The sequence below is a fragment of the Odocoileus virginianus genome, chromosome 12 (assembly GCF_023699985.2).
Source record: "Odocoileus virginianus isolate 20LAN1187 ecotype Illinois chromosome 12, Ovbor_1.2, whole genome shotgun sequence".
Classification (NCBI taxonomy): Eukaryota; Metazoa; Chordata; class Mammalia; order Artiodactyla; family Cervidae; genus Odocoileus; species Odocoileus virginianus.
The window spans coordinates 45,780,241-45,805,396 of record NC_069685.1 but is presented as its reverse complement, the minus strand read 5'-3'; the positions used below and the strand labels follow the sequence as shown (position 1 = coordinate 45,805,396).

General features: G+C 38.3%; 1 long non-coding RNA gene across 1 annotated transcript in view; it reads right to left on the bottom strand.

The window, feature by feature from the left end:
- Nucleotides 1-5,397: 5,397 nt before the first annotated feature.
- LOC139037706 (uncharacterized) overlaps nucleotides 5,398-25,156 on the bottom strand; it is a 51,323-nt gene continuing 31,564 nt past the window's right edge. Inside the window, exon 3 of the long non-coding RNA XR_011490543.1 lies at nucleotides 5,398-5,605. This is a non-coding gene — a long non-coding RNA (uncharacterized lncRNA). The remainder of the gene's footprint in view (nucleotides 5,606-25,156) is intronic.

Genomic DNA, 25,156 nt, shown 5'->3' with positions numbered 1-25,156 from the left:
CATCTAGGCTAGCAAACTAAAGACACAAGAACCTGGAAGAAAGTGGGAAAAGTGGACACAGCAAGGGTAGGGACTGTTCCCCCGTTCTGTGTTTCCCCAGGTGGTAATTAATTTACCGGACATGTGTCATCCAAATGCTCACTCCCACCCCCTCCCCGAGCCCTCCTTCACCGGTGTGCGGAAGACCCCACACACCCTGTAAACTGGGGTCTCCAGATGCAGAGGATAGAGTCGATGGTTTAGAATTATGCAGGGGTCCCCTGAGGGCTCAGTGATAAAGACTACTGCCAGTTCAGGAGGCATGGGTTCTATCCCTGATCTGGGAAGATCCTACCTGCTGCAGAGCAAGTGAGCCTGTGAGCCACAGCTGCGGAGCCTGTGCTCCAGGGCCTGAGAGTGGCAGCTCCGGAAGCCCTGGAGCCCTAGAGCCTCTATTCCGCAGCAAGAGAAGGCACTGCAGTGAGAACCTGCACACTGCAACTAGAGCAGTCCCCTCTCACTGCAGCCAGAGAAAAGCCAATAGCCTGTGCAACAAGGAAGACCCAAAGCAGCCAAAACTAAACAAAAGTTAAAGAAATATGCAAATATGTATTTATTACACAGCAAAATTTTAGTATAAGTAGGTCCTGGGTATTTCTTGGGACTTACTTATATGGGGTATATATATATATATATATATATGGAGTAGATTGCCATTTCTGTATATTTATTATATATAAATATAGTACATTTATTATATATTATATATATAACATATATTTTATAAAATATATAAAAATATATATGATATAAAATTGAGTGAGTGACTGAAGTCGCTCAGTTGTGTCCGACTCTTTGTGACCCCGTGGACTGTAGCCCACCAGGCTCCTCCATCCATGGGATTCTCCAGGCAAGAATACTGGAGTGGGTTGCCATTTCCTTCTCCATGGGATCTTCCTGACCCAGGGATCGAACCCAGGTCCCCTGCATTACAGGCAGACACTTTAACCTTTGAGCCACCAGGGAAGCCCCATTATGATATTGTGATATTATTATGATATATAATAAATATATAGATATTATATACATTGCAATATATATCTCAATATTATATATATTTTAATATATAAATACATATCAACATTGATATATTTATATATTATATATTCAAATATATACAATAAATACATTTTATATATTTTTAAACATTATAAATTATATAAATATATATAATTTTATAATTAAATATCTCCATATATTTATTATTTCTGTATATTTATTATATTTATATTATATTTATTATATAAATATTTATTATATTTGTTAATTATATATTTACTATATATATTTATCATATTTATATTTAGTATATTTATTTATGCTTATATTTATATTTATATTATTATATTCATATATTTACTATAAATTATAAATATTATTATTATACATTATATATATTATCCTATACATATTATTATATATTATATATTATATAATATCTTATATCTTATATTATTATATTATATATTTATTATATATATATATTATATATTTATTATATATTATATATTTATTACATTTATATTTATATATTTATTATATATGTTTATTTGTATATTATATATATTATATTAATTTATATATTATATATTAATATAATATATTTGTTATATATTTATATAGTTATATATTATATACATTTTATATATTTTTTATATCATATATTATATACTATTATATATTTATATTATATGTTTATATTTATTATATTCCATTTCTGCAAATTTATTATATATAAATATAGTATATTTATTATATATTATGTATATTTATATATTAAGTGTTAATATATATAAATAAATATATACTTATATGTATATTGTATATGAAATTATAAATATAGTTCTATTTATATATAGATATATAAATATTATTATATATATTATTATATATATAAATAGGTATATATATATATTTACATTTATAATTAAATTATAAAATATGTATATTTTATAATTTTATATATTTATATATATTTTATGTATATTAAATATAGTTATATATAAAGATACTATATTCATTATTATAAATATAGTATACATTATATATAGTGTATTTATTATATATACTAAGTTTAGCTTGCACACAATATAGTATATGTGTACATGCATAATATGTATACTATGTTTTATGTATACTACATCAAATATGATTAATTAATTATGTTTCTCAATTAATAACACTATAATTATTAATACAGCTAATAAATTAGAGTACTATATAAATAATTAATCAATAAATCTTAGATTAATAAATTTGATAAAACAGTTTTATGAATGTTTATATATTTATTTTTTATTTGCTATATAAATGTTTACTATATTTAGTATATATTTATAGATGATATTTATATAAATACTTTAATATCATTTAATAGGTATTATTTTATATTTACTTATAATTACATATTTTAACATATGAGTTTATTTTTATATATTATATATTACAGTTAAATTATAATATTCAATATTTGATATGTGGGGTCTGCTTATATTAAAATCTTATTTGTTGTTTATCTGATACTCAAATTTAACTGTGTGTTCTGTATGTAGAATCTGGGAACTCTCGCAGGGGGTAGGGCGGACTTCCCTGGTTGCTCAGTAATGAAGAGTCCGCCTGCCAACGCAGGAGATGTGGGTTCAGTCCCTGGGTTGGGATGATGCCCTGGAGAAGGAAATGGCAACCCACTCCAGAATCTTGCCTGGGAAATCCCATGAACAGAGGAGCATGGCAGGCTACAGTCCGTGGGGTCAGACACAGATGAACAACAAAAGGAGTGGGAGGGGTAGGAGTAGGGCTTATAGGGGACTCAGTTCCCCAGAAGCTGGCTACTCACAAGTTGGAAGACCCAGGAGGAAGAGCATTAAATTGGAGATGTCCAGAATTGAAGCAATGGTTGTGTAGAAACCTGATCAAGGAAAGATTACACAGGCATAAAGTCTGGAGTCAGAAAGACATTTTCCCCCTTCCCTTGAATTGTGCCTCTAACTCCAGGGAGGCAAAAGACAATGACATTTTTCTTTGGAATGATTAAGGCCGAAGCACAATTTCTGCTGTAACCCTGGGCTTTACCACCAAATCAGTTCAATTCAGTTCAGTCACTCAGTTGTGTCCGACTGTTTGCAACCCCATGGACTGCAGCACGCCAGGCCTCCCTGTCCATCACCAACTCCAGGAGCTTACTCAAACTCATGTCTATCACGTCGGTAATGCCATTGAACCATCTCATCCTCTGTCTCATCCTCAGTTTTTCGCTTCAGGTGGCCAAAGTATTGGAGTTTCAGCTTCAGCATCAATTCTTCCAATGAATATTCAGGACTGATTTCCTTTAGGATAGACTGGTTTGATCTCCTTGAAGTCCAAGGGACTCTTAAGAGTCTTCTTCAACACCACAGTTCAAAAGCACTAATTCTTCAGCACTCAGTTTTCTCTTTAGTCCAACTCTCACATCCATACATGACTACTGGAAAAACCACAGCCTTGACTAGATGGACCTTTTTGGGCAAAGTAATGTCTCTGCTTTTTAATTACGCTGTCTAGGTTGGTCATAACTTTCCTTCCAAGAAGTAAGCATCGTTTAATTTCATTGCTGCCATCACCATCTGCAGTGATTTTGGAGCCCAAAATAGCAAGGTTTGCCACTGTTTCCACTGTTTCTCTATCTATTTGCCTTGAAGTGATGGGACCAGATGCCATGATCTTAGTTTTCTGAATGCTGAGTTTTAAGCCAACTTTTTCACTCCCCTCTTTCACTTTCATCAAGAGGCTCTTGAATTCTTTGCTTTCTGCCATAAGGGTGGTGTCATCTGTCTATCTGAGGTTATTGATATTTCTCCCGGCAATCTTGATTCCAGCTTGTGCTTCACCCGGTTAAGCATTTTGCATGATGCACTCTGTGTAAATTAAAGAAGCAGGGTGACAATACACATCCTTGACTTACTCCTTTCCCGATTTGGAACCAGTCTGTTGTTCCATGTCCAGTTCTATCTGTTGCTTCATGACCTGCATACAGATTTCTCAGGAGGCAGGTCAGGTGGTTCTGGTATTCCCATCTCTTTCAGAATTTTCCACAGTTTGTTGTGATCCACACAGTCAAAGTCTTTGGCATAATCAATAAAGCAGAAGTAGATGTTTTTCTGGAACTGTCTTGCTTTTTTGGTGATCCAGCAGATGTTGGCAATTTGATCTCTGGTTCCTCTTGTCTTTTCTAAATTCAGCTTGAATATCTGGAATTTCACGATTCACTTACTGTTGAAGCCTGGCTTGGAGAATTTAGAGCATTACTTTGCTAGCGTGTGAGATGAGTGCAATTGTGCGGTAACTTGAACATTATTTGGCATGGCCTTTCTTTGGGATTGGAATGAAAACTGACCTTTTCCATTCCTATGGCCACTGCTGAGTTTTCCAAGTTTGCTGGCACATTGAGTGCAGTACTTTCACAGCATCATCTTTTAGGATTTGAAATAGCTCAATTGGGATTCCATCACCTCCACTAGCTTTGTTCATAGTGATGCTTCCTAAGGCCCACTTGACTTCACATTCCAAGATGTCTGGCTCTAGGTGAGTGATCACCGCATCTAATACCAGCTGCTAAATAAAGATTTATTTATTCATGCTCCATAAATATTGAGGACAACACATCTGACCACCAATGACAACCCTGAGTAAGCATTTGTGGCTCCCAACCAACGCTTAGGGTCTCCAAGGGAGGCTTCACTTTGCCATCACTGAGAAATTAAACATTTGAGCTGTAAAGTCAGATCTTGACATAAATAATTCACAGGGATATTCACGGTTTCCAGTAACTCATTCTGTTTGTGGGGAGATTGTCCCCTGGACCCAGCAGCTGCTGGGCCTTCTCTTCCTGTCTGTCTTCTCTCCAGCAGCTGGTACAAAGCTCCACACAATCGCAATCCCTCATTTTCATGTTTTAAACCTTAAAAATACACCTTGGGCTGGCTGCTTTGCCATTCAATTTGATTCTGATGCAGACTCCCCTCCCATCCCCCGCTCCAGGACCACTCATCCCAAAAGCTTCTCCTTCAGTGGAATCTGGGTACAGAGCACCGATTCTGTCCCAGGTGTGTGGTTCAGGTTTCCCTCACCTGTGGTCCTGGCTCCCGTGACTCACCTGCTCATGAAGAACTTTCATCCCAGCTCCCTGTCTCCACCCTGGTGGGACATCACCATTTCACATCTAACTTCTATGTACGCTTTTAAAAATATTTATTTACTTGGTTGCGGCAGGTCTTAGTTGTGGCATGTGGGATCTAGTTCCCTGACCAGGGATGGAACCCAGGTCCATTGCATTGGAAGTGTGCAGTCTTCGCCACTGGACCACCAGGGAAGTCCCCCACGTATGTTTTTGGGTTTTGTTTATTGAATGACTAGAAATAGCAATGTCCAGACAGAATAAAACACTTAAAAATAAGTTTAAAACCCAAGTACAAAGGGCCCTCTTGAAGCTTTTTAGTGTCTAGGTTGTAGTCTGCATGTAATCCAAACATGATCCATCGTCAGGAGGCCAAGACTGACTGCTTGGAGCTGAGGATATTCATCCCAGTACCTGACCAAAGAAAGAAAGAGGGGAAACACTTCCAGCTAAGCCATTAACAACGTATGCAACCCGTGGCAAAGGCATAGGAAAGACAGTTACCTCTAAATGGGGCACAGGTGGAGATGCAGTGACCACACGCAGCATCCCAGCTTTGCCACACCCGGGGACCTGTCATTATTTCACAGGATATGTAAAGGCAGGGAGACACAAGAGGAAAAGTGGCTTCTCTGAGGCCATCTAGATGACCTCAAAGGTGACCCTTTACTCCATACTCAGATTCTTTTCCTAAGAAAAACTACTTCCTCTTGAACTATATAGAAAAATATTTTCAAAGTGCATTGTAAAATGAAAAAATAAATCATCTGCTGTTTTTGCCTTTTTCCGACTGTAAAAAATCTCATTGCCTTGGTCATTTGGGAGGCTTTGATTCAAACTTTTTATTTAAGAAATAATAGAAGCAAATGCATATAACCACTCCATGGTGCTGTGGAAAAAATTTCATGTATAGGAACTCATTCCATCTTTACAACCTATGAGATAGAATTATTATTATTGCACCTTCAGAGATGAAAATTCAGAGAGAAAACAGAGGTTAATTAATTTGCCTAGTGTCACACAGCTAGTAAGAATCAAAGCCATGGTCTGAACCCAAGCAATTTGGCTCTGAATAAGTACACTATAAAGGATGTTAAATGTCCTTTAAGAATAGAGTTCAGTGAATTCTCTGGTGGTCCAGTGGTTAGGACTATGCACTTTCACTACCAAGGGGCCAGGTTTGATCCCTGCTTGGGAAAGTGAGATCCTGCAAGCTGTGTGAAACTGAAAGTCGTTCAGTTGTGTCCAACTCTTAGTGACCCCATAGACTATACAGTTCATGGAATTCTCCAGGCCAGAATACTGGAGTGGGTAGCCTTTCCCTTCTCCAGGGGATCTTCCCATCCCAGAAATTGAACCCAGGTCTCTCGCATTGCAGGTGGATTCTTTACCATCTGGCACAGCCAAAAAATTCCCATTCCCCATCCCAAAGATACAGTTCAGTGCCCAATGGGATAACAAAGAAAGAAAGAAAATCCCCAAACTATATTTTAGAAAACCCATATACTGAAGACAAAGGAATCAAATCTAACAGGCAATAACTTTACTCAAGCAAATGATTGAAAAAAGAAAATTAAAATGATAATCAAAATTGGCAGGACCACTTTGTAAACTTGTTCTCAGTACAATCTACAAAAGCTACTACCTACAAAGAAAAGTTATGACCAACCTAGACAGCATATTAAAAAGCAGAGACATCACTTTGCCAACAAAGGTCCATCTAGTCAAGGCTATGGTTTTTCCAGTAGTCATGTATGGATGTGAGAGTTGGACTATAAAGAAAGCTGAGTGCCAAAGAATAGATGCTTTTGAACTGTGGTGTTGGAGAAGACTCTTGAGAGTCCCTTGGACTGCAAGGAGATCCAACCAATCCATCCTAAAGGAAGTCAGTCCTGAATATTCATTGGAAGGACTGATGTTGAGGTTGAAACTCCAATACTTAGGCCACCTGATGTGAAGAGTTGACTCATTTGAAAAGACCTGATGCTGGGAAAGTTTGAAAGTGGTAGGAGAAGGGGACAACAGAGGATGAGATGGTTGGATAGCATCACCAATTCAATGGACATGAGTTTGAGTAGGCTCTGGGAGTTGGTGATGGATAGGGAGGCCTGGCGTACAGCAGTCCATGGGGTCGCAAAGAGTTGGACACGACTGAGCAACTGAACTGAACTGACTGACCAAAGCTAAACATATTCATATCCCATGATGTATCAATTCCACCCCTAAATATACACCCAAAAGAATTGTGTGCATACTGTTTGCCAAAATTCATGTTCTAAAATATTCCAGACAGCAGTACTTGTAAAAGCCAGAAATTAGGCACAAACCAAATGCCCAAAGAGCTAAGTAAATTGTGGTAAGCTTACATAATATACAAATATGTACTATATAAAATATAATGCATATTATATAAAACAATCTATATGATATGAAAATAAACTAACCATGGGAATACACAGTTCAAGTCATATGTAAACATATGGATACAATTAATAGTTATAATTTTGGTTGAAAGAAGAGAGAGCCACAAGAAGATATTCATATACATGCATCCATTTATATAAAATACTGTTCAGTCACTCAGTTGAGTCAGACTCTTTGAGACCCCATGGACTACGGAGAAACCAGGCTTCTCTGGCCTTCACCATCTCTCGGAGTTTGCTCAAGCTCATGTCCATTGAATTGGTGATGCCATTCGAACATCTTGTCCTCTGTCTCCCCTTCTCCTCCTGCCTTCAATCATTCCCAGCATCAGGGCCTTTTCTAATGAATCAGCTTTTCACATGAAGTGGCCAAAGTATGTAAAGTATAGACACTGGCAAAACTAACATCTTTGTTCAAGTGACCACCCCAAGGAGTCAGATAGACTGGGTAGTTAAAAGAAAAATGCACAAGGAAGTTGAGGAGAGGCAGGATAAATAGAAAGAATTTGATCTGGGAGAAAGATACACAGCTGTATTCAGTTGTGAAAGTCAGTCCAGTGGGCAACAGTAAACACAACAATTAAGTTTTAAATTAAACAACTAAAATGTTTTCAAATGATCTGACCTTTCTTCAACATTACCTTGGAGAAGGAAATGGCAACCCACTCCAGTATTCTTGCCTGGGAAATCCCATGGTCAGAGGAGCCTGGCGGGCTACAGTCCACAGGATTACAAGAGTCGGGCATGACTTAGTGACTAAACCCCTACCACCAACAACATTATTTGCCCTTCTGCAACCTTGCCAACTTTATTTCTTCTTTGTCTTCCTGGAAACCTGGAATATGTAAAATGTTTGAATTTTATTTGTTGTTGTTGTTGTTTTTAATATACCTCTTAAAAAGACATTGTCTTGGGGCTTCTCTGGTGGTCCAGCAGTTGAGGATCTGCCTGCAGGGGGCACAGATTTGATCCCTGTCCAGGAAGATCCCACATTCCATGAGACAACTAAGCCACTAAGCCCATGAGGCACAACTACTGAGCCCACATATCCTAGAGCTTTGCAACAAGAGCCACTGCAGTGAACTAGAGCGTAGCCTCTGATCACGGCAGCTAGAGAAAGCCCACACACGACAATGAAGACCCAGTGAAGTCAAAAGTAAAAACAAATTAATTAAAAAAATAAAAGAGCACTGCAGGGACTTCCCTGACAGTCCAGTGGTTAAGCCTCAGTGCTTCCACCGCAGGGCGTAAGAGTTCGATTCCTGGTCAGGGAACTAAGATTCTACATGCCACATGGCATGGCCAAAATAAATTAAATAAAAAATCTTAAAAAAAAAAGACATTGTCTTGCTGTGATTAATTAACTAGCTTCTTGGAATGAGTATCCCCCTTTCATTAGCATGAAGTTGGGAAAGGTAAGGTAAATAGAACTCTGGTAGATGGAAGAAAATGAGCATTTTTTTCATGCTTTCAAGCATTCCAGGCAGACAAGGTATTCCATGGGTTTCCCTCCAGCCAGGATGGTGCTGCAACCCTCTTGTCTGCAGCTGAGGATTGACTAAAAGCACTGCTTACTAGGGCTTCTCACGGAGACTTGTGTTGGCTGTTACCGGGTTTAGAACCCATGGGATGGTAAGTCCTACGAATAAGCAAACAAGGGGGTAGCTAGTAATGTAGGGAAGCTTCTGCTCAGGGAGATACCTGTGTATGTTACAGGTACTGACAAACTGGCCCATGTACATCCTGCTGCCAGGATGGCTAATGAATATAGACTCCTTGAGAGAAATAATCAAAATACATGAAAAACCTTCAAGATTGTACAAAATCTCTCAACTCTATAAATTCTAGGAAATTATTCTAGAAAATAACTGAGCAAGCATTCACCCCATACTAGTTATATTCTGATTTTTACAGTGCTTGGGATAAATATGATGTTTGCCAAACCAACATCTAAGTCAGATACAAGTTAGAGTAACTGAATGGGGTAGTTGTTAATCACTGCAAAAATAAAGGCTATTTTGAGACCTGTAATTTTCTGGCTGGCAGGTGAAGCAAAAGCCATTTTCTTATGGAATTTTGGGGACCAGCTTTCTAAAGAAATGTGTTTCTATGTATCCTGGAATTCAGAGACCAGGCTGAATTTATTGTATCTTCCAGGAACCAATTTATCCCCAGTGGTTCCTACAGAGAAATGTGACTTAATTCTGGTGGTGCAACTGGCACTCAATATTTTAATTTATTTTCTCCACAAATGAAAAATAAATATGCCATAATTTATTATGTTGCAAGCTCCCTAATGGAAATTCTTGGAAACTTTTTTTCTTTTTTGCCAGAATGAACATAGTTAGGTGGGTGGATAGAGCACATTAACCAACAAATATTTTTTGAAATCACAAGACGTTTGTTGTAATTGCGTGTTGTTGTTCATTGGCTCAGTCATGTCCAACTCTTTGCGACCCCATCAAGGTCGCAGCCTGCAGCACATCAAGCTTCCCTGTCTTTCACCATCTTTCAGAGCTTGCTCAAACTCACGTCCACTGAGTTGGTGATGCCATCCAACCATCTCGTCCTCTGTCATCCCCTCCTCCTCCTGTCTTCAATCTTTCCAGCATTGAAACAGAGCAGGACTCTTCCCCGCTGACCCCCAACCCCCTCCACCAACCTTGTCTTCTGCCTTCCTTTTGTCTGTGGATAACTTTAATCAAAGAATAGATTTAATCAGAGAAGTGAGAAATGCTGAAACAACGGAAAACTTTGTAAGTGTGTTAAGGAGACTAAATAATAATAACGCAGTCATTAAACATAGTCAAGGACCTTCAGTTCTTTCTCAAGGGCTGTAGATAATACTCTGGGCCATATTCTGTGAGCTGTTTTATAGATACCAAAACACAGGTGGAAAAGCTAACTACTTGATGACTAGACTACACCCAGGACTTGAGCTGCCACAATTCTGAGAACTGACCACAAAGAAATGGGAACAAGTGCACCCTGGAACTGAAGATGAACTGTACCTAAAACCACCAAGATGATGCTGGTCAGACCATTGATGACCAATTAAAGATGACTGTTAGAGATGGTTATGCTGTTTCTGCATGTAACCTCTCCCCTACTCTCCACTCTGTTTATAAAAGCTCTCACCCCTGCTTGTTAGGCAGGGGGTCAGCCTTTGGACAGATGTCTGCCACCACCCCACACCCTCACCCCTGCCACAGTTGCCAGCATCTAAAATAAAGCAAATTTTCCTTTCTGCCAACCTGGCCTATTTATGGCTATTGAGCAGTGATCAGCCAGACCCCCCCCTCCAACTCTGACCTTTCAGTAACAGCATCAGGGTCTTTTCCAATGAGTTGTGACTTTGCATCAGGTGGCCAAAGTATTGGAGCTTTAGCTTCAGCTTCAGCTTCAGCATCAGTCCTTCAAAACTTTCAGGACTGATTTCCATTAGGATTGACTGGTTTGACCTCCCTGAAGCCCAAGGGACTCTCAAGAGTCTTCTCCAACACCACAGCTTGAAAGCATCAGTTCTTCAGCACTCAGTCTTCTTTATGGTCCAACTCTCACATCCGTACATGACTACTGGAAAAGCCATAGCTTTGACCATACGGACCTTGGTTGGCAAAGTAATGTCTCTGCTTTTTAATATGCTGTCTAGGTTTGTCATAGCTTTTCTTCCAAGGAGCAAGAAGGTCTTACCAAATGCAAAATGGAGTTAATTAAATCAAGACTTGGTGACTTCCCTTCAGGCCAGGGGAGGAATGGAATCAGGGGTCATTTTATCACCTTTGGAATTTCTTCTTATTAGCCTGATCTCTGAGGTTCCTTCTCTTCTGTAACTTCTCTTCTGAGACTTCATCAAAAGACATCTGGATAGAGGCTGACAGCAGACTGATCAGCAATTTCAACGGTAGATATAGTAAAAAAAAAAAAAATGCATTCATATGTCACACCTGAAATTCTGACCTATGGAGTCAAAGGCTAATGAAAAATCCTGAACATCATGACCATTCAGTATAACATACAATTTTATGCCCAGACCTCTATGGCTCTATCTTTTTTATTATTATTATGGAAGGTTGTATACAATTACAAGATCATCTCAGCTAACTTCAGGTTTATATTCAAAGGTTGTCAAATGTAAGTTTTATTAATGCTTAAGTATGATGTGGCAAACAGATCAAGACAAGACTGTTATTGGAAAGATAGTGTGAAAAGAAAAGAAATAAATGAACTTATTTACAAAACAGAAACAGACTTACACATATTGACAATAACCTTAGTGTTGCCAAAGGAGAAATCTGAAGGGGAGGAATAAATCAGAAGCTTGGGATGAACACACACACACTATTATATGAGATAGTTAATCAACAAAGGCCTACTGTATAGCACAGGAAATTCTATTCAATATTCTGTAATAATCTATATGAGAAAAGAATCTGAAAAATAATGAGTATATATATAATTGAATCATTTTTCTGTAGACCTGAAATTAACACAAAAGTGTTAATGTTATACTCCAATAAAAGAAAATAAAAGGAAGTTATAACCATAAGTCTCAGACAGAAAAAAGGTAGTTTGTTACCATTCCCATGAGGAAGGGGCACGTCAGGCCACCAGGGGCCACTTGGGAAAGCACCAGGGTCGCTCAGGAGGCAGAGAAAGGGGAGGAAAATGTGGACAAGATCCTTTATTTTAATTTCTGTGGGAAGTAACAGGCAACGGCCAGTAAGCAGGCTTAGCATTGGACCGCTTGAATATCTCCATTGAGCTTTAGGACATAAGGGCTGACCCTAGGTGTCCAGCACCTGGCCTTTTGATGATTAGGGAAGGTGAATGGTGCCCAAGTGTAAAGACTCAGTAGAGGAGGGGCTGGGTGTGGACTTTGGATTAGTTGCTTTACAAAAGAAAGATGTGAAACCCTTTGCTATCTCTAGGAATTAGCCAATCTTGGGGAGGTGGGGGGATGGGCAGTCTCTCCCTAATCAGAAAGACTCCAGATGTCAACTCAACAGAAAACAGAAATTTTTAAAAGCCACAAGCTAATACAAAGGGTCCCCACTGTAACTAGTCAATCCTAAAGGAAATCAACCCTGAATATTCATTGGAAGAAATGAAACTGAAGCTGCAGCTCCAATACTTTGGCCACCTGATGCAAAGACCCAATTCATTGGAAAAGACCATGATGCTGGGAAAGACTGAGGTCAGGAAGAGAAGGGGGTGGCAGAGGGGAGATGGTTGGAGGGCAACCAGTGAAGAGCATGAGTCTGAGCAGACTCTGGGAGATGGTGAAGGACAGGGGAGCTTGGTGTGCTGCAGTTCAGTGGGCTGCTGCAATTCACTAGAATCGAACATGACTTAGTGACTGAACAACAAGAATACAAAGGATCCCCTCTGTCCTGCAGCCTGGGGATGCAGGAGGTGAGGACTTCCCCTTCACCCTCCAGCATCCCGTGACATTTCACAAGCTTGAAATTCCAGGCACAGAGACATGCGGAATGGAAAACTTGTGACCCCAATAACTGGCATCTGAACTTCTTCACCTGCTAAACTGGCTGATTCCAGTACCTGGAGGGGGAAAGACTGTTCTTTATACATATTAAATGTTAAGTCTTGACTTGGTCACAAGGATAGAAGATGTCTTATTTTTCTCTGTCCAGGAGGTTCATTGGTTGAGTCAAGAGAAAGTCCTTAAGGAAATTAGGGACACAAATTCCTACGCTGTGTCAGTGGGTTTTTCTTAAACAAAATAGGAATAAATCTCAACATGGATACAAATTGCATTGAAGGTCACAATTTCTCCTCTTCAATCCTGACCTGATAATGCAAATTTCTCATTCACATTTTTGGTATCAAACTCAACTCTGCCTTGTATTGTCTGTATAACACAGTCAAGTCACCTACCCCTTCAAACAGTACTTCCTTCACCTGTGATGATGGGGGTGATAAGAGGTTTTCCCTTACATGATCACTGTGATGGACAAATTACATGATGTGGGCAAAACACAGTATTTCTGGTGATGTGATAATGCTAACACTGACAATCCTGGGAATTATTAGTGTGGTGGACTGAATCTACCAGAAATGGCTACAATGTGTCCTCTCCCAAGTTTGGATTATTTTTCCCCTATTCCTTAGGGATGAAGTGGTCTTTGGTGACTAGCTTGAACAAAAGACTGTGTCAGAAGTTGGACTGCGGGCATTCCAATATAAGGATAGAAAAGACAATACAACGTCTTCTTGGTCCTCCTGGGACTCTCCCACTGTTGAATCCAGCCACAATACCCTGAAGAAAGCAAGCAGCCACATGGAAAGGTCCAGTGAGGACCCAGTGGGAAGCCTTCATACTCCTTGGACGTGTGTGAGCTGACTTCACATGACTCTGTCCCAGGCTTCAGCTGGCCTGTCTGATGCCAAGTAAGGCAGAGATCATCATGTTCCTTCTAGCCCACAGCAGGAGGAATATTCCTGGGAAAATAAATGTTCTTAATTTAAGCAACTGTTTTGGATTTTCTTACACAGAAACAAATTAAAATAAAATGTCTGTAATATATAAAAATCCCATTAATGTTCAAGCTATTATATTATCTAATCAATTAACCTCAGTAGTCCTCCTCTCCCAAAAATTAAGATAGAAAAATTCAAGGGTGAGAAGTAGTCTTGATTGTTAGCAATATGCAAAATTATGCATAACATGTCCTGTCATGAGAACCAATATTTCTTTAATAAATAATATACTGAAAGGTAGGCTTTTCTAGTTGCTCTTATTTCTACATACCTGAGTGTATGTGTGTGGAGCTTACGAGATGGCTCCGTGATAAAGAATCTGTCTGCCAATACAGGAGACTCAAGAGACTTGGGTTCGATCCCTGGGTTGGGAAGATCCCTTGGAGGAGGAAATGGCAACCCAATTCAGTATTTTTGCTGGGGAAATCCATGGACATATATATATTATATATATACACACACACACATATATATGCATATGCATGTATATATACTTTATATATATAATATGTAATCTATAATATACAATATGATATATATATATACACACATATATAAAATCATTTTTTACTTCAGGTTTATCCAACTATCATTTCGTTCTATAATTAGGACAAAACACTCAAAAACTTTAAAAAAATTTAAGTGTATTCTGTATTTGATAGATTTCACAACTTAAATAGTGTAAATTTCCTCTCTCAAAGCAAAAGAAAGAAATGGAAAACTTCAAAGTCCATGGATTTGTTTCTCTTTCTACTGAACAGTTGTAAAAAAATACAAAGGGAGCTGAAGAGTAGATTCAGGGGGAAAAAATGTGATTATATAATGTGCTTGTTACTAGTATCTTTTTAAAATGCATATTTAAAAAGGAGCAAAGACTTCCATAAGGAGGAAGAATTCTCAATTTACTTTGAAATGACTGTTCTTAGCTTGTCCTGTAATTCTTTTCATGTCTGTCAGCTAAATGAGAAATAGAATATCCTTAAAGATGAGCCAGAGGAGAGTAAGAAAAATCATTTTCATTATTAACTCAGAACCAACATATCTTCTTTTGGAGGTAGTTTAATCCACTGAATATGTCTCTTACAATGTCTTATTTCTCAAAAGTGATAGCATCTTCTTTTTCGTTCCTTAAATGATCTTTTTTTTTTTCCATTTATTTTTATTAGTTGGAGGCTAACTACTTTACAACATTGCAGTGGTTTTTGTCATACATTGAAATGAATTAGCCATGGATTTACATGTATTCCCCATCCTGGTGCCCCCTCCCACCTCCCTCTCCACCCGATCCCTCTGGGTCTTCCCAGTGCACCAGGCCCGAGCACTTGTCTCATGCATCCAACCTGGGCTGGTGATCTGTTTCACCCTAGATAATATACATGTTTCGATGCTGTTCTCTTGAAACATCCCACCCTTGCCTTCTCCCACAGAGACCACAAGTCTGTTCTGTACATCTGAGTCTCTTTTTCTGTTTTGCATATAGGGTTATCGTTATCATCTTTCTAAATTCCATATATGTTAGTATACTGTAATGGTCTTTATCTTTCTGGCTTACTTCGCTCTGTATAATGGGCTCCAGTTTCATCCATCTCATTAGAACTGATTCAAATGAATTCTTTTTAATGGCTGAGTAATATTCCATGGTGTATATGTACCACAGCTTCCTCATCCTTTCGTCTGCTGATGGGCATCTAGGTTGCTTCCATGTCCTGGCTATTATAAACAGTGCTGCGATGAACATTGGGGTGCACGTGTCTCTTTCAGATCTGGTTTCCTCTGTGTGTATGCCCAGAAGTGGGATTGCTGGGTCATATGGCAGTTCTATTTCCAGCTTTTTAAGAAATCTCCACACTGTTCTCCATAGTGGCTGTACTAATTTGCATTCCCACCAACAGTGTAAGAGGATTCCCTTTTCTCCACACCCTCTCCAGCATTTATTGCTTGTAGACTTTTGGATAGCAGCCATCCTGACTGGTGTATAATGGTACCTCATTGTGGTTTTGATTTGCATTTCTCTGATAATGAGTGATGTTGAGCATCTTTTCATGTGTTTTTTTGCCATCTGTATGTCTTCCTTGGAGAAATGTCTGTTTAGTTCTTTGGCCCATTTTTTGATTGGGTCATTTATTTTTCTGGAGTTGAGCTGGAGGAGTTGCTTGTATATTTTTGAGATTAATCCTTTGTCTGTTGCTTCGTTTGCTATTATTTTCTCCCAATCTGAGGGCTATCTTTTCACCTTGCTTATAGTTTCCTTTGTTGTGCAAAAGCTTTTAACTTTCATTAGGTCCCATTTGTTTATTTTTGCTTTTGTGTCTAAAATTCTGGGATGTGGGTCATAGAGGATCCTGCTGTGATTTATGTCGGAGAGTGTTTTGCCTATGTTCTCCTCTAGGAGTTTGATAGTTTCTGGTCTTACATTTAGATCTTTAATCCATTTTGAGTTTATTTTTGTGTATGGGGTTAGAAAGTGTTCTAGTTTCATTCTTTTACAGGTGGTTCACCAGTTTTCCCAGCACCACTTGTTAAAGAGGTTGTCTTTTTTCCATTGTATATCTTTGCCTCCTTTGTCGAAGATAAGGTGACCATAGGTTCGTGGATTTATCTCTGGGCTTTCTATTCTGTTCCATTGATCTATATTTCTGTCTTTGTGCCAGTACCACACTGTCTTGATGACTGTGGCTTTGTAGTAGAGTCTGAAGTCAGGCAGGTTGATTCCTCCAGTTCCATTCTTCTTTCTCAAGCTTACTTTGGCTACTCGAGGTTTTTTTGTATTTCCATACAAATTGTGAAATTATTTGTTCTAGTTCTGTGAAAAATACCATTGGTAGTTTGATAGGGATTGCATTGAATCTATAGATTGCTTTGGGTAGTATAGCCATTTTGACAATATTGATTCTTCCAATCCATGAACACGGTATATTTCTCCATCTGCTTGTGTCCTCTTTGATTTCTTTCATCAGTGTTTTATAGTTTTCTATGTATAGGTCTTTTGTTTCTTTAGGTAGATATACTCCTAAGTATTTTATTCTTTTTGTTGCAATGGTGAATGGTATTGTTTCCTTAAATTCTCTTTCTGTTTTCTCATTGTTAGTGTATAGGAATGCAAGGGATTTCTGTGTGTTAATTTTATATCCTGCAACTTTACTGTATTCGTTGATTAGCTCTAGTAATTTTCTGGTAGAGTCTTTAGGGTTTTCTATGTAGAGGTCCATGTCATCTGCAAACAGCGAGAGTTTCACTTCTTCTTTTCCTATCTGGATTCCTTTTACTTCTTTTTCTGCCCTGATTGCTGTGGCCAACACTTCCAAAACTATGTTGAATAGTAGTGGTGAGAGTGGGCACCCTTGTCTTGTTCCTGATTTCAGGGGAAATGCTCTCAATTTTTCACCATTGAGGGTGATGCTTGCTGTGGATTTGTCATATATAGCTTTTATTATGTTGAGGTATGTTCCTTCTTTTCCTGCTTTCTGGAGAGTTTTAATCATAAATGGATGTTGAATTTTGTCAAAGGCTTTTTCTGCATCTATTGAGATAATCATATGGTTTTTATCTTTCAATTTGTTAATGTGGTGTATCACATTGATTGACTTGCGGATATTAAAGAATCCTTGCATTCCTGGGATAAAGCCCACTTGGTCATGACGCATGATTTTTTTAATATGTTGTTGGATTCTGTTTGCTAGAATTTTGTTAAGGATTTTTGCATCTATGTTTATCAGTGATATTGGCCTGTAGTTTTCTTTTTTTGTGGCATCTTTGTCTGGTTTTGGAATTAGGGTGATGGTGGCCTCATAAAATGAGTTTGGAAGTTTACCTTCTTCTGCAATTTTCTGGAAGAGTTTGAGTAAGATAGGTGTTAGCTCTTCTCTAAATTTTTGGTAGAATTCAGCTGTGAAGCCATCTGGTCCTGGGCTTTTGTTTGCTGGAAGATTTCTGATTACAGTTTCGATTTCCTTGCTTGTGATGGGTTTGTTAAGATCTTCTGTTTCTTCCTGGTTCAGTTTTGGAAAGCTATACTTCTCTAAGAACTTGTCCATTTCTTCCAAGTTGTCCATTTTATTGGCATAGAGCTGCTGGTAGTAGTCTCTTATGATCCTTTGTATTTCAGTGTTGTCTGTTGTGATCTCTCCATTTTCTTTTTTCTTTTTTTTTTTTTTTATTTTTTATTTTTATTAGTTGGAGGCTAATTACTTTACATCATTACAGTAGTTTTTGTTATACATTGAAATGAATTAGCCATGGATTTACATGTATTCCCCATCCAGTCCCCCCTCCCACCTCCCTCTCCACCCGATCCCTCTGGGTCTTCCCAGTGCACCAGGCCCGAGCACTTGTCTCATGCACCCAACCTGGGCTGGTGATCTGTTTCACCCTAGATAATATACATGTTTCAATGCTGTTCTCTTGAAACATCCCACCCTCGCCTTCTCCCAGAGTCCACAAGTCTGTTCTATACATCTGAGTCTCTTTTTCTGTTTTGCATATAGGGTTATCGTTACCATCTTTCTAAAGTCCATATATATGTGTTAGTATACTGTAATGGTCTTTATCTTTCTGGCTTACTTCGCTCTGTATAATGGGCTCCAGTTTCATCCATCTCATTAGAACTGATTCAAATGAATTCTTTTTAATGGCTGAGTAATATTCCATGGTGTATATGTACCACAGCTTCCTCATCCTTTCGTCTGCTGATGGGCATCTAGGTTGCTTCCATGTCCTGGCTATTATAAACAGTGCTGCGATGAACATTGGGGTGCACGTGTCTCTTTCAGATCTGGTTTCCTCTGTGTGTATGCCCAGAAGTGGGATTGCTGGGTCATATGGCAGTTCTATTTCCAGCTTTTTAAGAAATCTCCACACTGTTTTCCATAGTGGCTGTACTAACTTGCATTCCCACCAACAGTGTAAGAGGATTCCCTTTTCTCCACACCCTCTCCAGCATTTATTGCTTGTAGACTTTTGGATAGCAGCCATCCTGACTGGCGTATAATGGTACCTCATTGTGGTTTTGATTTGCATTTCTCTGATAATGAGTGATGTTGAGCATCTTTTCATGTGTTTGTTAGCCATCTGTATGTCTTCCTTGGAGAAATGTTTGTTGAGTTCTTTGGCCCATTTTTTGATTGGGTCATTTATTTTTCTGGAGTTGAGCTGGAGGAGTTGCTTGTATATTTTTGAGATTAATCCTTTGTCTGTTGCTTCGTTTGCTATTATTTTCTCCCAATCTGAGGGCTATCTTTTCACCTTGCTTATAGTTTCCTTTGTTGTGCAAAAGCTTTTAACTTTCATTAGGTCCCATTTGTTTATTTTTGCTTTTGTGTCTAAAATTCTGGGATGTGGGTCATAGAGGATCCTGCTGTGATTTATGTCGGAGAGTGTTTTGCCTATGTTCTCCTCTAGGAGTTTGATAGTTTCTGGTCTTACATTTAGATCTTTAATCCATTTTGAGTTTATTTTTGTGTATGGGGTTAGAAAGTGTTCTAGTTTCATTCTTTTACAGGTGGTTCACCAGTTTTCCCAGCACCACTTGTTAAAGAGGTTGTCTTTTTTCCATTGTATATCCTTGCCTCCTTTGTCGAAGATAAGGTGACCATAGGTTCGTGGATTTATCTCTGGGCTTTCTATTCTGTTCCATTGATCTATATTTCTGTCTTTGTGCCAGTACCATACTGTCTTGATGACTGTGGCTTTGTAGTAGAGTCTGAAGTCAGGCAGATTGATTCCTCCAGTTCCATTCTTCTTTCTCAGGATTACTTTGGCTGTTCGAGGTTTTTTGTATTTCCATACAAATTGTGAAATTATTTGTTCTAGTTCTGTGAAAAATACTGTTGGTAGTTTGATAGGGATTGCATTGAATCTATAGATTACTTTGGGTAGTATAGCCATTTTGACAATATTGATTCTTCCAATCCATGAACACGGTATATTTCTCCATCTGTTTGTGTCCTCTTTGATTTCTTTCATCAGTGTTTTATAGTTTTCTATGTATAGGTCTTTTGTTTCTTTAGGTAGATATACTCCTAAGTATTTTATTCGTTTTGTTGCAATGGTGAATGGTATTGTTTCCTTAATTTCTCTTTCTGTTTTCTCATTGTTAGTGTATAGGAATGCAAGAGATTTCTGTGTGTTAATTTTATATCCTGCAACTTGACTGTATTCATTGATTAGCTCTAGTAATTTTCTGGTAGAGTCTTTAGGGTTTTCTATGTAGAGGTTCATGTCATCTGCAAACAGCGAGAGTTTCACTTCTTCTTTTCCTATCTGGATTCCTTTTACTTCTTTTTCTGCCCTGATTGCTGTGGCCAACACTTCCAAAACTATGTTGAATAGTAGTGGTGAGAGTGGGCACCCTTGTCTTGTTCCTGATTTCAGGGGAAATGCTTTCAATTTTTCACCATTGAGGGTGATGCTTGCTGTGGGTTTGTCATATATAGCTTTTATTATGTTGAGGTATGTTCCTTCTTTTCCTGCTTTCTGGAGAGTTTTAATCATAAATGGATGTTGAATTTTGTCAAAGGCTTTTTCTGCATCTATTGAGATAATCATATGGTTTTTATCTTTCAATTTGTTAATGTGGTGTATCACATTGATTGACTTGCGGATATTAAAGAATCCTTGCATTCCTGGGATAAAGCCCACTTGGTCATGATGCATGATTTTTTTAATATGTTGTTGGATTCTGTTTGCTAGAATTTTGTTAAGGATTTTTGCATCTATGTTTATCAGTGATATTGGCCTGTAGTTTTCTTTTTTTGTGGCATCTTTGTCTGGTTTTGGAATTAGGGTGATGGTGGCCTCATAGAATGAGTTTGGAAGTCTACCTTCTTCTGCAATTTTCTGGAAGAGTTTGAGTAAGATAGGTGTTAGCTCTTCTCTAAATTTTTGGTAGAATTCAGCTGTGAAGCCATCTGGTCCTGGGCTTTTGTTTGCTGGAAGATTTCTGATTACAGTTTCGATTTCCTTGCTTGTGATGGTTTTGTTAAGATCTTCTGTTTCTTCCTGGTTCAGTTTTGGAAAGTTATACTTCTCTAAGAACTTGTCCATTTCTTCCAAGTTGTCCATTTTATTGGCATAGAGTTGCTGGTAGTAGTCTCTTATGATCCTTTGTATTTCAGTGTTGTCTGTTGTGATCTCTCCATTTTCATTTCTAATTTTGTTAATTTGGTTCTTCTCCCTTTGTTTCTTAATGAGTCTTGCTAATGGTTTGTCAATTTTGTTTATTTTTTCAAAAAACCAGCTTTTAGCTTTGTTGATTTTTGCTATGGTCTCTTTAGTTTCTTTTGCATTTATTTCTGCCCTAATTTTTAAGATTTCTTTCCTTCTACTAACCCTGGGGTTCTTCATTTCTTCCTTCTCTAGTTGCTTTAGGTGTAGAGTTAGGTTATTTATTTGACTTTTTTCTTGTTTCTTGAGGTAGGCCTGTAATGCTATGAATCTTCCCCTTAGCAGTGCTTTTACAGTGTCCCATAGGTTTTGGGTTGTTGTGTTTTCATTTTCATTCATTTCTATGCATATTTTGATTTCTTTTTTGATTTCTTCTATGATTTGTTGGTTATTCAGAAGCGTGTTGTTTAGCCTCCATATGTTTGAATTTTTCATAATTTTTTTCGTATAATTGAGATCTACTCTTACTGCACTGTGGTCAGAAAAGATGACTGGAATGATTTCAGTTTTTTCGTATTTACCAAGACTAGATTTATGGCCCAGGATGTGATCTATTCTGGAGAACGTTCCGTGTGCACTTGAGAAAAAGGTGAAGTTGATTGTTTTGGGTTGAAACGTCCTATTGATGTCAATTAGGTCTAGCTGGTCCATTGTGTCCTTCAAAGTTTGCGTTCCTTGTTCATTTTCTGTTTAGTTGATCTATCCATAGTTGTGAGTGGGGTATTAAAGTCTCCTACTATTATTGTGTTACATTAATTTCCTCTTTCATACTCGTTAGCATTTGCCTTACATATTGCGGTGCTCCTATGTTGGGTGCATATATATTTATAATTGTTATATCTTCTTCTTGGATTGATCCTTTGATCATTATGTAGTGTCCATCTTTGTCTCTTTTCACAGCCTTTATTTGAAAGTCTATTTTATCTGATATGAGTATTGCGACTCCTGCTTTCTTTTGGTCTCCGTTTGCGTGGAATATTTTTTTCCAGCCCTTCACTTTTAGTCTGTATGTGTCCCTTGTTTTGAGGTGGGTCTTTTGTAGACAGCATATATAGGGGTCTTGCTTTTGTATCCATTCAGCCAGCCTTTGTCTTTTGGTTGGGGCATTCAACCCATTTACATTTAAGGTAATTATTGATAGGTATGGTCCCGTTGCCATTTATTTTGTTGTTTGGGGTTCATGTTTATACCACCTTTCTGTGTTTCCTGTCTAGAGAAGATCCTTTAGTATTTGTTGAAGAGCTGGTTTGATGGTGCTGAATTCTCTCAGCTTTTGCTTGTCTGTAAAGCTTTCGAGTTCTCCTTCATATCTGAATGAGATCCTTGCTGGGTAGAGTAATCTGGGTTGTAGGTTATTCTCTTTCATTACTTTAAGTATGTCCTGCCATTCCCTTCTGGCCTGGAGGGTTCCTATTGATAGATCAGCTGTTATCCTTATGGGAATCCCTTTGTGTGTTATTTGTTGTTTCTCCCTTGCTGCTTTTAATATTTGTTCTTTGTGTTTGATCTTTGTTAATTTGATTAATATGTATCTTGGGGTGTTTCGCCTTGGGTTTATCCTGTTCGGGACTCTCTGGGTTTCTTGTACTTGGGTGGCTATTTCATTCCCCATTTTAGGGAAGTTTTCAGCTATTATCTCCTCGAGTAACTTCTCATGGCCTTTCTTTTTGTCTTCCTCTTCTGGGACTCCTATGATTTGAATGTTGGAGCGTTTCACATTGTCCCAGAGGTCCCTGAGGTTGTCCTCATTTCTTTTGATTCTTTTTTCTTTTTTCCTCTCTGCTTCATTTATTTCCACCATTTTATCTTCTAACTCACTTATCCTATCTTCTGTCTCTGTTATTCTACTCATGGTTCCCTCCAGAGTGTTTTTGATCTCATTTATTTCATTATTAATTTTTAATTGACTTTTTTTTATTTCTTCTAGGTCCTTGTTAAACATTTCTTGCATCTTCTCAGTCTTTGTCTCCAGGCTATTTACTTGTAACTCCATTTTGTTTTCAAGATTTTGGATCATTTTTATTATCATTATTCTAAATTCTTTTTCAGGTAGATTCCCTATTTCCTCCTCTTTTGTTTGACCTGGTGGGCTTTTTTCATGTTCCTTTACCTGTTGGGTATTTCTCTGCCTTTTCATCTTGTTTAGATTGCTGTGTCTGGAGTGGGCTTTCTGTATTCTTGTGGTCTGTGGTTCCTTTTTATTGTGGAGGTTTCACCCAGTGGGTGGGGTTGGACGATTGGTTTGTCAAGGTTTCCTGGTTAGGGAAGCTTGTGTCAGCGTTCTGGTGCGTGGAATTGGATTTCTTCTCTCTGGAGTGCAATGGAGTGTCCAGTAATGAGTTTTGCGATGGGTCTATGTGTTAGATGTGACTTTGGACAGCCTGTATGTTGGCACTCAGGTCTATGTTCCTGCGTTGCTAAAGAATTTGCGTGGTATGTCTTGAACTGGAGCTTATTGGCTCTTGGGTGGTGGTTGGTTTTGGTGTAGGTTTGGAGGCATTTGGATGGTCTCTTATTCCTTAATGTTCTGTGTAGTCAGGAGTTTTCTGGTTTTCTCAGGTTTTGGGCTTAAGTCTCCTGCCTCTGGATTTGTTTTATTCTTCCAATAGTCTCAAGACTTCTCCAACTATACAGCACTGATAATAAAACTTCTAGGTTAATGGTGAAAAGATTCTCCACCGTGAGAGACAACCAGAGAGGTTCACAGAGTTACGTGAAGAATAGGAGAGGGAGGAAGGAGATAGAGGTGAGCAGGAGGAGAAAAAGGGGACTCAAGAGGAGAGAGACAGATCTACGCAGTTATCTGTTCCCAAAGTGTTCTCTGTAGCCCAGACACCCACAAAGATTCACAGAATTGGATTGGGAAGAGAAGGGGAAAGGAGGAAATAGAGGTGTTCTGAGGTAGAAAACAGAGAGTCAAAAGTGGGAGAGTAATCACCACACTCCTGAATAGAAATGGGAACTGAATATTGGATTCTTAAATGTCCAAAATTTATATCACATACTGGAAAACCATGATTAAAATCTAGTGTAGAGGTTAGACTCTTTGAAATACAATATTTAAAAACAAAAACAAAAACACACAAAAAATTTAGAAATGTATATGAGGTTTGGTTTAAAAATAGGGTTTCTCTCTCTCTCTCTTTTTTTTTTTGGCAAGGTTATAGTGAAATGAAAATGAAAATTAAGGAATAATAGAGGAGTATTAGAGGACTTTAAAAGGAAATAGGAGAGAAAAACAAGAAAAAGAAAAAAAAGAAAAAAAAATTGTTTTTCCCCTAATTAAAAAAATCTTAAAAATATATGAAAATGAAAGTTGAGGAGTAATGGGGGAGTAATAGGGAATTTTAAAAGAAAATAAAAGAGAAAAAATAAAAAATAAAAAAAAGGAAAGAAAAAAAAATTTTTTTTAATTAAAAAAAATATACATATATATCTAGGAATTTCTCTGGAGTTGTTGCGGTCAGTGTAGGTTCAGTTCAATTTCAGATAGCTCCTCTTTCCAGCTTACAGTTCTCGATATCTGTAGGCCCCTTCCGGTGTAGTCGGTGTTACCTTCAGGGATTTTAATCTGTTGCACCGGTCCTTTCTGAAGCGGTTCCCTTTGTTTATTTGGCTTCTGTTTGCCATCTCTTTGGTGTCTAATTTCCGCCCTGACACAGGCGGGCGGAGGTGATCTCTTATTTAGGTTCTCCAGTTCAGTCCTGCTACAGGGAGGGCGGGGCGCTGCAGACAGATACCGCTCTGTGTGGATAGCGCTCACCGCGTTCCGGCCACACTGGGTTTGCCCCGCTCACGGGTGTCAGTGCTTTCGCCGTCTACACTGCTTAGGCTCCCGGCTGCTCTATATGGAGCGGGCCCTGTGTTGAGTGCGGTTCCA